Raw genomic sequence first — 11,454 nt, forward strand, 5'->3', positions numbered from 1 at the left:
GACCAATTCTGAAAGAATTGGTGTTATATGATCCCTTCGTGCTGTCCCAGAGACCAACCTGGCTGCTGCATTCTGTGCTTGTTGTAATTTCCAAACTATGTACAAAGGCAGCCCCACATAGATTGACTTACAGTAGTCAAGCCTGGAAGTCACCTGCATGCGTATTATCATTTTAAGGAAAGGAGGAACCTTTCCCTAAAGTAAATTTAGTCCAACTTGTGTTTTTCAGACCATAAGTGATAGATTATTCTTTGAAACCCCTGTAGCTCTGCCCAACAAAATAGTTTTGCACACTGAGGCTGTTCACAAAAGAAGCCTTGGTTTCGCTGCCTGTGTGAAGTGCTGGGATTGGGGCTGATCCCAGTGCTGTCTCCCCTGTAAGTCTGAGTTTCTGACCCAGACTTTAAGCTAGGTTAAAGCACATGAGTTTGCGCTTTATCCCAGGTACTGGATTGTGTATCTGCTTGGGCTGCAGTCAGCCCAAGCAGACACAGATCTGGGTGCTTATAGTGCCCGACTCATGGGGGAGGGAGTAACCTAATGCACTGTGCTTGTAGTGTGGTACATTGTGGGATATCTGGAGGCCAGGACACATTTGCCCAGCCTCCAGAATGCCACACAGTCCACAGCAGTGATTGTCGTGTGGGCATGGCTTGGATCCTCTCCAGATTATCTGGGGGGAAGATAGGTGCTAATGTGCCTCCTCCACCACCTGGCTTGAACCAAAAAATGCCCCCCAAATGATTGCAGTATATTATGTCTTCATCTTTAAAATTTGGATGCATGTATCTCACCTTGTGCTGAAAAAATAATCCTAAATACTAAAATAATTTTACTTGTCTGATAATATGCCCAGCCATCAGTGTTTCAAGGCCCAAAATTATAACTTTAGTTTGTTTCACAATATTCCCTTCTGGAAGAAGAGGAAAAGGAAGAGGAGGAGGAGGAGAGGAGGAGGAGGAAGAGGAGGAGGACCATCTGATAGCTAGTAATAGACCTGTTCTCTATGAATTAAATCCTTTTTTACAGCCAGTTCTCCTAACGGCCAACACTATATCCTGTAGCAATGCATTCCACAGGGCCAAAATGAGCTGTAACACTTTTGATTAAGAAGCTGTTTGCAATGCAATACAGCAGTCGTAGACATAGCCTGAGAAGAAACGATTGCCTGTTGCATCAGAATTAGGCTCTGAAAGTACCATGTCTCAGATCTCTATAGAAATGTCCATTGCTGACAGCTGCGGATATTGAATTTCTCTTGAATGAGGTCCATGAATGAGTAATGAAAGAATTATGTGCTTCAGTTAATATTAACACTAGAGTGCCAACTGTGTGTCTAAAGATGCAAAAAATCATGGTAATTTAAATCATATCTAATCCAGAGGTACCTTCATTAGAGCCTGGTTATTCCTTTGGAAGGAAATTTTGCCAGATCTGAGAGTGGGATGTTGAGAGAATTTTACTCCTTTATGAGCAAAGGAAAACAGCTCTAGAGACAGAAGAACCATAGTTGGCTTCCAACTAGAGGTTCCTTAAACACACACACACAAAGGGACATTAAAGATATGCAAAAACAGTTCTAAAATTGGTTGAATGGTGTCTGAATCAGATAAATTTTAGTTTCAAACTAAAACTTTAGTTTCAAACTAGTTTGCATTTTCTCAAGTAGTAACCTGATTTAAGGTTACAGAGACTGCCTCCTAAAATAAAGCAGTGAAAACGATAACAAAAAGTAGCTTTAATTAAAAACAGCCAATCATCTTATGAAGCCGACTTTCTCACACTAAGTATAACACAGGAAGTAGCAAACAGAGAGTGAAAACCTAAGGATTTGAATTTAGATAATATATCAGTTGCACACTGATAGGATTGATTTGCTTTGAATTCCTTCTTATTTATATTGGTATACTGTAATAGTAAATTGGATTAGGCCATGTTTTATACTGGAAACCCCCAGAGGACACCCTGGACGATGTGCCACCTCCCACCCACAAGTTGAGACCGGGTTCCCCCACCCTTCTGGCTTGGACTCTATCCTGGACTCTGTGCAGATTCACATACGCGTGGAACCGAAGGAGGACTTGCATACATTGGCGATGCCTTGCAGCTCGCGACTAACTCAGATGGACACTTATTTTCTTATGGCTGTCTTGACCTGCATGTATGTATGTACGTATGTATGTAACCTCCCGCCTTGGGATCTATAACATATCTGCATGCTAAACGAACCATGCCAGCACAGTGGCTGACCACGCCAGGAACTCCTGCTGACAACACCCCTGGAGGACCCCCTGGACCTGGAGAAGACCCTCCGCCATCAAGGACCCACGCCCAGAGGCTGCAATTGGCAGAAGAAGACTGGCACGGCCCTGCCGGCCACACGCAAGGTGAGGCTGGGATCTGTCCCTCCCTTGGACCTTTTGGACATTCCTCTCACTGAACTCTTTTAATCGGACTCTACCCAAACCCATAGGAACTTGCGTACAGTGCTATATCCTCTCTACCATTGCAACCACACATTCGTTAGTACGCGGCCGTGTTTTATCTGGAAATTCTATTCACTGTTGCTTTTGTAAACCATATGTTAAACATTCTCTAATAAAAGTCAAGCTGCTTCCCTCACACACCAAGGGAATAAATTTAACTACAGGTTTATTCAGCTACAACCCCATTTCCTCCCTCTCCTTTCCCTCCCTTTTCCTCTTGACTCCCCCCCCCCTACCGAAACTTTCTACAGGATCCCCCTTGGGACAAATGCCCAAACTGCAAAAGATTACTGAATAGAATTCAACAGACCTACTAAACCTAGCTGGCTACTCTGAAGCACAATCCTGCCAAAGTTACACACTTTCTAGCCCTATTAATTTAATGGAAATATTAAATATGTGCTTAAATACCTCAATAAATAGGCATTTAAAGTACTTTATTTTGACTGGATCAAGACCTTATGATAATAAATTGTGTTTATAAAAACATGTAGATTTAGTAAATGATTGCTGATATTTGTTTATCTGAAATGTAAGGACTGAGCCAAAACAAAGTCTGTGTTTTGCAGTAAACATTACCTGCCCCATGAAACACAATCCACCCAGTTTAGCCAAAATAGAGCAAAAATGGTCACCCATTCAGACAGGGGCCCTTATTCTTATTTGGATTTGTGACACCATCATATCATATGTGACTTTCTACATGGTGTTAATAACAAGCCTATTCAGACTAGACTGTGGTTGACATCCAAAATAACAAAGCACCAGTGCAATGGGCTAAAAGTCTGAGACTAATGCTGCACTGGTGCTAGTATGTGTGTGTGGCTGTTCTTATGACCTCCCATTTCCTTGGAAGCCCTGAGTCCTGCATGAATCTCAGAGATGTGTTTTCGGGTGGCAGAAAGCACTTCCTGAGGAAAGGGAGACCGTTTGGTAGGAAACTTTGCCAGTTCTGAGAGTGGAACATTGAAAGAATTTTACTCTATTTGTGAGCAGAGTTGCCAGCAGTGGAGTTGGGTTAGCTGAACTTTGCAAGAACACCAGTGCTTCTTCCATTGCACTCAGTCAGAATGCCAGCATCATTAGTCAGAGTGTCAACTAATGTTTCCTGCACTCATCCTGATAGAGCTTTGGTGCATGACTGCACTGTGCTGGCTACATGACCCATGACTGGCTGGATCAGTTAGCAAGAAAAACCAAAATGGAAAAAATTGTGCCAAGGTAGCTGCTTAAAAGCAAGAGGGGCATATAGTTAGAAAAAAATGTAAGTTTTGTGGCAAGTGTTTCTGGGAACAATCTCAGAACCTTTAAAACCATTTTTCATGTTGAAATATGTTTGCCACAGAAGGTGTGTGTAGCAGGGGCGTAGCAAGGTTGGAGTGGGCCCAGAGACAAGATTTTAAAATGGGCCCCCTGTCATTGAAGCTCAGCTCATGAAGTAAAGAAATCGTAAATGAGGCTGAATAGTGGTAACCAAAAGCAGAGTAAAAATTTTATATATATCTCCTATGTGCCACAATAGAACACCATCCTAAATTATTTTTTTAAAGGTTTTGTAAATTGTGGACGATGCAAGTCATTTAATGGTACTAGAGAAAGACATGCTGCTCTGGTAGCTCCAGGTCTTAACACTCACATCAATTTTGGAGGATGAATACAACTGAGGGAAACTCGGGTGGGTGCACGGCTGGGGGAGTCAGTCATGTGACTTCCCTCTGGGGGGCCCCTCAAGGCAGTGGGCCCCCAGACAACTGTCTCCCTTTACCTTATCATAGTTACGCCCCTGGTGTGTAGCTTTAGTCCATAGCAAGAATATCCCTTATAATGAATCTGTTGTGTTCTATTCAGTAATCTTTTGCAGTTTGTTTTTTGGACATTTGTCCCAAGGTGAATCCTGTAGAAAGTGTGGGGGAGGAGTCAAGAGAGAAAGGGAGGGAAAGGAGAAGGACAAAATGGAGTTGTTGCTGAAGTTAAATCTTTAGTTAAATCTGCTTAAGATGTCCTTGTGTATATGAGGGAAGCAACTATAAAACAGAACCATAATCTGCATAAGAACAGCCGTGCTGGATCAGGCACAAGGCCCATCTAGTCCAGCATCCTGTTTCACACAGTGGCCCACCAGATGCCTCTGGGGAGCCCACAGGCAAGAGGTATGTGCATGCCCTCTCTCCTTCTGTTGCTCCCCTGCAACTGGTATTGAGAGGTATCCTGCCTCTGAGGCTGGAGATGGCCCACAGCCACCAGACTAATAGCCATTGGTAGATCTGTCCAACATGAATCTGTCTAAGCCCCTTATAAAGGAATCCAAGTTGGTGGCTATCACTACATCCCATGGCAAGGAATTCCATAGATTATGTGCGCTGTGAAGAAGTACTTCCTCTTGTCGGTCCTAAATTTCCTGACCTTCAGTCTCAGGGGGTGACCCCTGGTTCTAGTGTTGTGAGAGAGGAAGAAAAATTTCTGTCCACCCTCTTTGCTCCATGCATAATTGTATACACCTTCATCATGTCTCCCCTTAGTCACCTCTTTTCCAAGGTAAAGAGCTCCAGATGCTGTAGCCTAGCCTAAGGAAGGTGCTCCAGGCCCCTGATCATTTTGGTTGCCCTCTTCTACACTTTTCCCAGTTCTACAATATCCTTTTAAAATCTATTATCAATATGTTTTTCTGTTTGAATCATTTCCATTCCTTTGTTCAAATTATTTGACTAAGTAAAAGACAAGGTTATTACAACTTTAGGAAACGCTTTTTCAAAATATAAATAAATTTGCTAGGGCTTCAGTTATGTCATATCCATCCATCTACAGTATCTAGATGGAGTATACCATCTTGTATACCATCTTCATGGTATTCAGTTTGTATACCATCTTCCATAAGACATTCCAAGGCGATTTACAACAGTTAAAGTACAGTAAAACTCCATAAACATTACATTTGAAACCTTAAAATCAGTGAAACAATTAAAGTAATAACAACCACAAACATAAAAAGGCAAACAGAAACAGGAAAGCTGAGAGACCCAGCATCCCCTAAGGGGTAAAAGCCTGAACAAACAAAAAGTTCTTCTGTTTTTTAAAAGGAGCTACAGATGTTAAAGAGTAGACATTCACTGGCAGAGCATTCCAGAGCCTGGGGGCAAAACCAGAGAAGGCCCTGTCCTGCGTGCATGACAATTTAGCCTCTCTCAACATCAGCACATGCAGCAAATCTGACAACTTTGTTGGGTGAGCAAAAACCCTTGGGAGCAAGCGGTCCTTCAGGTATCCAGGACCCCAACTGCTGAGGGCTTTTAAGGCAATAACCAGCACTTTGAATTGGATCTGGAAAAAATTGGCAGCCAGTGCCACGCTTTCAAAATAGGTGTAATATAGGTGTACACACAGAACTGGTTTTGGAGGTTCTGTTCAAATTCAAACCAAACTGCTGGTCCATGAGCCAGTGCTCTGCCCCAGCAGTGTGGTCTGGCAGAGGCCCGGTTCCAGCCCCCATGCATGCCTGGAGGTCACACAGATGGTGGAGGTTATGCAAATGCAACCGGGCCACACTGCTGGGGGCAGGGGGAGCACCAGTAGGGCTTTGAAGAGCCACTGCTACATCATGCTACCACCACCACACAGCCACTGCAATCCCCCATCTAGTTCCCAGCGTAGGTCATCCACCAGGGTGACCAAGGCAGTTTCAGTCCCAAACCCAGGGTGAAAGTCAGATTGAAAAAGGATTAGGAATTTGTCTAGTTCATGTTAGGGAAGAAGGAATAAGCTTTTAAAAAACTAGTTGAGAATTTATTGATATTAAATATTTCTGTTCAGAAAGGCCTAAAGGCTTCTAAAAAGCACTGGTAAATGAAGGAATAATCTCCAACGCCTAAGTGGAAAACAGCAAGACAAGAAGCAAGTAAAGCATTGCTCCATTTTACAGGCCTAAAGGCTGTGAAGCATTCAGCTACCTTTCTCATTCTGAGCAATCAGCAGGCTGAAATGTGGTCAGTATGTTATATGTAAGATGTCTCAGTTCTGGGCTCATTTTCATGATTGGTTATCTTGGAATGATCGCTCCTTAACTTCAGCTTCTAATTTGTTTATATGTTCAAGGAGACGTGAGCTTACATTTGGCCTGCTCAGATCAATGCATTGTAGCTGGGGATAATGGGAGTTGTGGTTCAGCAACATCTGAAAGAATCCTGGTTGGGAACCACTGATTTAGATGGATGTGTGCAGCCACTGATAGCCACTTGATTTTCCACAGTCTGTTTTCTTCCATCATTTATATTCACTGTATGTATAGCAATGGAAGCTTTCAAATGTAAAAGCAGACATCTTCTCATTCTGTTTTTAAAAACTAAATAGCTCTAGTGCCAGCACATAAGAGATGCAATGAGGAGTAGAAGGGAACTCTTGGTCCACTCAGTTTTGAAAGAGAATATGGAATGGACCTGCAAAAGCCAAGATAAAGTATTTGTGATGCACATGTTTCAATGGACACCTTCAAACATGAAAGAAAAATCCTTCTTTTTCCTCATCCAAGTTTTAAAGATAGAATAGCCTTAGTATCCTAGAAGAGAACTCTCAGTTGGCTTCATTCTCAAAGAGAATATAGAATAGCTCTCCCAAAAGCCAAGGGGAAAGACTTGTACTAAAGTCTTCCTCAGATGTTTCTCAGCAAGCCCTGCAAGTTCAATACGAAAGAGAGCCTTTGTTTTCAAAGACCTGTAAAGCCATTTCCAATATTTTTTTCTCTACAATTTCCCTGTTTCACTGAGCAATCGTCTTTCAGTCAGCCAAAAGCAAGAACAAGAACTTGTTGTTATTGTTGTTTATTGTTTTTGGTTGTTGTTGATCTTGACCCAAAATCCAACTTGCACTTAAAAGGAAAATATATTTTTCTACACTTCATGTAAATTTTTAAACAGATTCATACTTGTCTTATACTCCAGCCCACAGAAGCTTTACAAGTGGCATCAGTTGTAGGTGGTGTGGACCATTTGTTGTTTTATTAATTATAATAATAATTATTTAAATTTATTTTCTGCCCTTCCTCCCAGCAGCTCAGGGTAGCATAAATATGTAACCCTACATAACACCATTTTTGCCACCAGCCACTTGTGGTTGTTGGGAAAGAAACTATAGAACCTGTTTTTAAAAAAACAAAACAAAAAAACAACGAAACACTGTAGTGAGCTGGAGCCCTATTCAAGCATGAATAGCTAGCAAACTTTCTATAGTGAGCATGAACATACTACCTGACATGCCTTGCCCCCCACCCCTGCACTGATGCAATATGTACATTGCTGACTGTGTTCCCAGACAGTAGAGATGTGCATGAATTGTAGTTTGTGATTCGATTTGTGCTTGAATCAAATCACAAAATACTTGAAATGATTTGTCCAAACAGTGACCATTGTCGGTTGTTTCAACGAATCAGCTAGAATCGATTTGAATGATTCAGCCATAGAAAACAATGGGGAACTCAAAACACACCATTGTTACCCATGGAAGATTCCCCTTTACAAGTATACTCAAGCTGGTCCATGCGCAGGTTCTTTGAACCGGGGGCCAATCTGGTTCGAATTTGGACTGCCCCAACCAGGCCAGCTGGATGTCAAGCCAGTGCCAGAAAACCAATCAGTTGGCGGGGGGACAAAACCAGACTCAAAATGCTGCTCAAATAACTCAAATCCATTCAAGCTTGAATCTGGGCCAATTTGATTTGGGCTCAAATCAGGCCCTTGATTCTAGGAGTGATTCGATTTGAGTTTGAATCACTCATCACCCCAATTCGAGCTTGAATTGATTCAACTCGAAACAAAACTGAAAGTTTACTTTCTGGTACTTCTGGTATAAACTTTCTTCCCAGAGCTCATATATGTGAATTACAACTATGTTTATTTTTACAGAACCTTTCCTGGTTCTCCTTAACCCAGTCTTCTTATAGGCTGTATCTCAGACAGCCTCTCTCTGTGTCTTCACGATCCACACTCCACCTGCCAACTGCCATTCTCAAGATTCCAAGTGCTCTAACAGCTTTTCTCCACAAGGGGGTTTCCCAGACACAGCTGCAGGGCTTATCTCTGCCAAGCACACTTTGTATGGGATTTAACCCCTTCCTATCCAGATATCTTTATACAATTTATTCTCCAAACTCATTTCATCACAGGAGCAAATGGGATCTTAAACCAAAGAGTGTCTCTGAGAAATTAAGCTACCACACTAGAAATTAAGAACCACCCTAGAACCACACTGTGCCTAGAACAGTTGGTCATGGAACCGTCCAGAGAGAAGGCAACTTTGGACTTAATCCTGAGTAGTGTATAGGACGTGGTGTGAGATGTCAGTGTCATGGAAACTTTAATAACAGTGAGCAAAGTGTGATCCAATTCAGCATACATGCAAGGAGAGAATCCCAAAGGAAGTCTAACACAGAAACTTTGAATTTCAGAAGAGGAAACTTCTCTAAAAGGAAAACTTATTTAAAATGGTGAAAAGAAAACTGAAAGGGAAAATCAGGAGAGTCACTCCACTCCAGAATGTATGAAGTTTATTTCAAACCACAGTACTAGAAGCCCAGTTAGAATGTATACCAAAAAGGATGAAAGGTACCACCAAGTCTGGGAGGATGCCAGCATGGTAAAGTCAAGGAAGTTATAAAGGGGAAGAAGACTTCCTTCCGAAATTGGAAGGCCTGTCCAAATGAAGAGAACAAGAAGGAACACAAATTCTCACAAAAGAAATGCAAGGTGACAATAAGGGAGGTGAAAAGAGAGTTTGAGGAACATTTCACTAAAAGTGTCAAGGGGAATAACAAAATTTTATTTCAATACATCAGAAGTAGGAAACCTGCCAGGGAGGCTGTTGGACCATTAGACAATGAGAGAGTGAAAGGGATTATTAAGGAGGATATGGAGGTTGCAGAGAAGCTAAATGAATTCTTTGCATCTGTCTTCATGGCAGAGGATACTGAGTGTATACCTGTGCTTGAACCGAGCATTTCAGGAACAGAGGCTAAAGAACTGAGTCAGATGGGGTGACGAGAGATGGCATTCTAAACTGTCTGGAAAAATTAAAAATTAACAAATCACCAGGGCCAGATGGTATCCACACAATAATCCTTAAAGAACTCAAATGTAAAATTGCTGACCTCCTTGCAAAAATATATAATTTATCCCTACAATCAGGCTCTGTACCAGAGGACTGGAAAGCAACCAATGTAACACCAATTTTCAAAAAGAGATTCAGGGGAGATCTGGAAAACTACAGGTCGGTTAGCTTACCATCTGTTTCAGGCAAATTGATGGAAAGCATACTTAAGGAGAAATTTGTTAAACATATAGAAGAAAGGCCTTGCTGAAGGAGAACCAGCATGGCTTCTGCAAGGACAAGTCTTGCCTCACTAACCTTTTGGAGTTCTTTAAGAGTGTCAAAAGGCATTTGGATAAAGGTGATCCAGTTGACATAATATACCTGGACTTTCAAAAAGCATGTATTTATCGATCTATCTATCTATCTCTCTATCTATCTATCTATCTATCTATCTATCAAATTTGTATACCGCCCCAAATGTTTGTCTCTGGGAGGTTAACAACAACACAAAACAAGTTTAAAAATACACAAAAGTCTTAAAACAATTTAGGAAATCTAAAAATTAAAAACATTAAAATGTAAAAATTAAAAAAGCTGAATAAGCTTGGGTGAAATGGTGGGTTTTCAAGTGCTTTTTAAAAATTGTCAGAGGAACAAAGTTCCTCATCAAAGACTCCTGAAAAAACTTAGCAGTCGGGATAAGGGGACAAGTACATGTGTGGATTGGTAACTGGTTGAAGGACAGGAATAAATGGACAGTTCTCTAAATGGAAGTAAGTAGGAAGTGGGGTCCCCCAGGGATAGATACTGGGACCAGTGCTCTTTAAAGTATTCAAAATGATCTAGAAGTTGAAGTGAGCGGCAAGGTGGCCAGATTTGCAGATGACACCAAACTATTTAGGGTAGTGGAATCCAAAAGAGATTGCAAGGAGCTCCAAAAGGATCTCTCCAAACTGGGAGAGTGGGCAACAAAATGGCAAATGCAGTTCAATGTAGGCAAGTGTAAAGTGATACACATTGCGACGAAAAACCCACTTCACATATATGCTGATAGATTCTGAGCTGGAGGGGATGGGCCAGGAGAGGGATCTTGGGGTTGTGGTGGACAGCTCATTGAAAGTGTCAACTCAATGTGCAGCAGCTGTGAAAAAGGCCAGTTCCATGCTTGGAATCATTAGGAAGGGGACTTAAAATAAAAATGCTAATATTATATTGCCCATATACAAAACTATGGTGTGGTCACATTTGGAGTACTGCATACAGTTCTGGTTACCATATCTTAAGAGGGACAGCGTAGAACTGGGAAAGATGCAGAAGACGACAACCAAAATGATCAGGGGCTTAGAGCACCTTCCTTATGAGGCAAGGCTACAACACCTGGGGCTTTTTAGTTTAGAAAAATGACAGCTGAGGGGGGACATGGTAGAGATCTATAAAATCATACATGGTGTGGAGAAAGGTCATAGAAACAAATTTCTCTCCTTCTTCCATAACACTACCATGATCATCCCATGAAACTGATTGCAAAGAAATTTGGAACTGGCAAAAGGAAGTACTTTTTCACACAACTCATAATTAACCTATGGTATTCTCTGCCACAAGATGTGGTGACACCCAAGAGCCTGGGTTTCTTTAAAGGGGGTTTAGATAAATTCATGGAGGCCAGGTCTATCAATAGCTACTAGTCTGAGGGCTATATGCCAGCCTCCAGCCTCTATTATGATACCTCTTAATGCCAGTCTCACGGAAGCAACAGTGGGGCCCCTCTCAATGACATCAGAGAGTCATCTCATGGAGAAGGGCAGGGGCAGGTGAGGGCAGAGGGAATCAGGGAATTGGAAGCAGCTATGTGTAAAGGGAGGGGGGGTTAATAAAGCAGGGTGGAGGCCTGAAA

The 11,454-nt window shown here is 41.9% G+C and overlaps 1 long non-coding RNA gene across 2 annotated transcripts in view; it reads right to left on the reverse strand.

The window, feature by feature from the left end:
- The window catches only part of LOC128342418 (uncharacterized), a 30,906-nt gene extending 22,451 nt beyond the window's left edge, over nucleotides 1-8,455 (reverse strand). For both annotated transcript variants that reach the window (XR_008314971.1, XR_008314970.1), the window contains exon 1: nucleotides 8,381-8,455. This is a non-coding gene — a long non-coding RNA (uncharacterized LOC128342418). The remainder of the gene's footprint in view (nucleotides 1-8,380) is intronic.
- Nucleotides 8,456-11,454: the final 2,999 nt, after the last annotated feature.

This window comes from Hemicordylus capensis, chromosome 2 (genome assembly GCF_027244095.1).
Source record: "Hemicordylus capensis ecotype Gifberg chromosome 2, rHemCap1.1.pri, whole genome shotgun sequence".
Taxonomy (NCBI): domain Eukaryota; kingdom Metazoa; phylum Chordata; class Lepidosauria; order Squamata; family Cordylidae; genus Hemicordylus; species Hemicordylus capensis.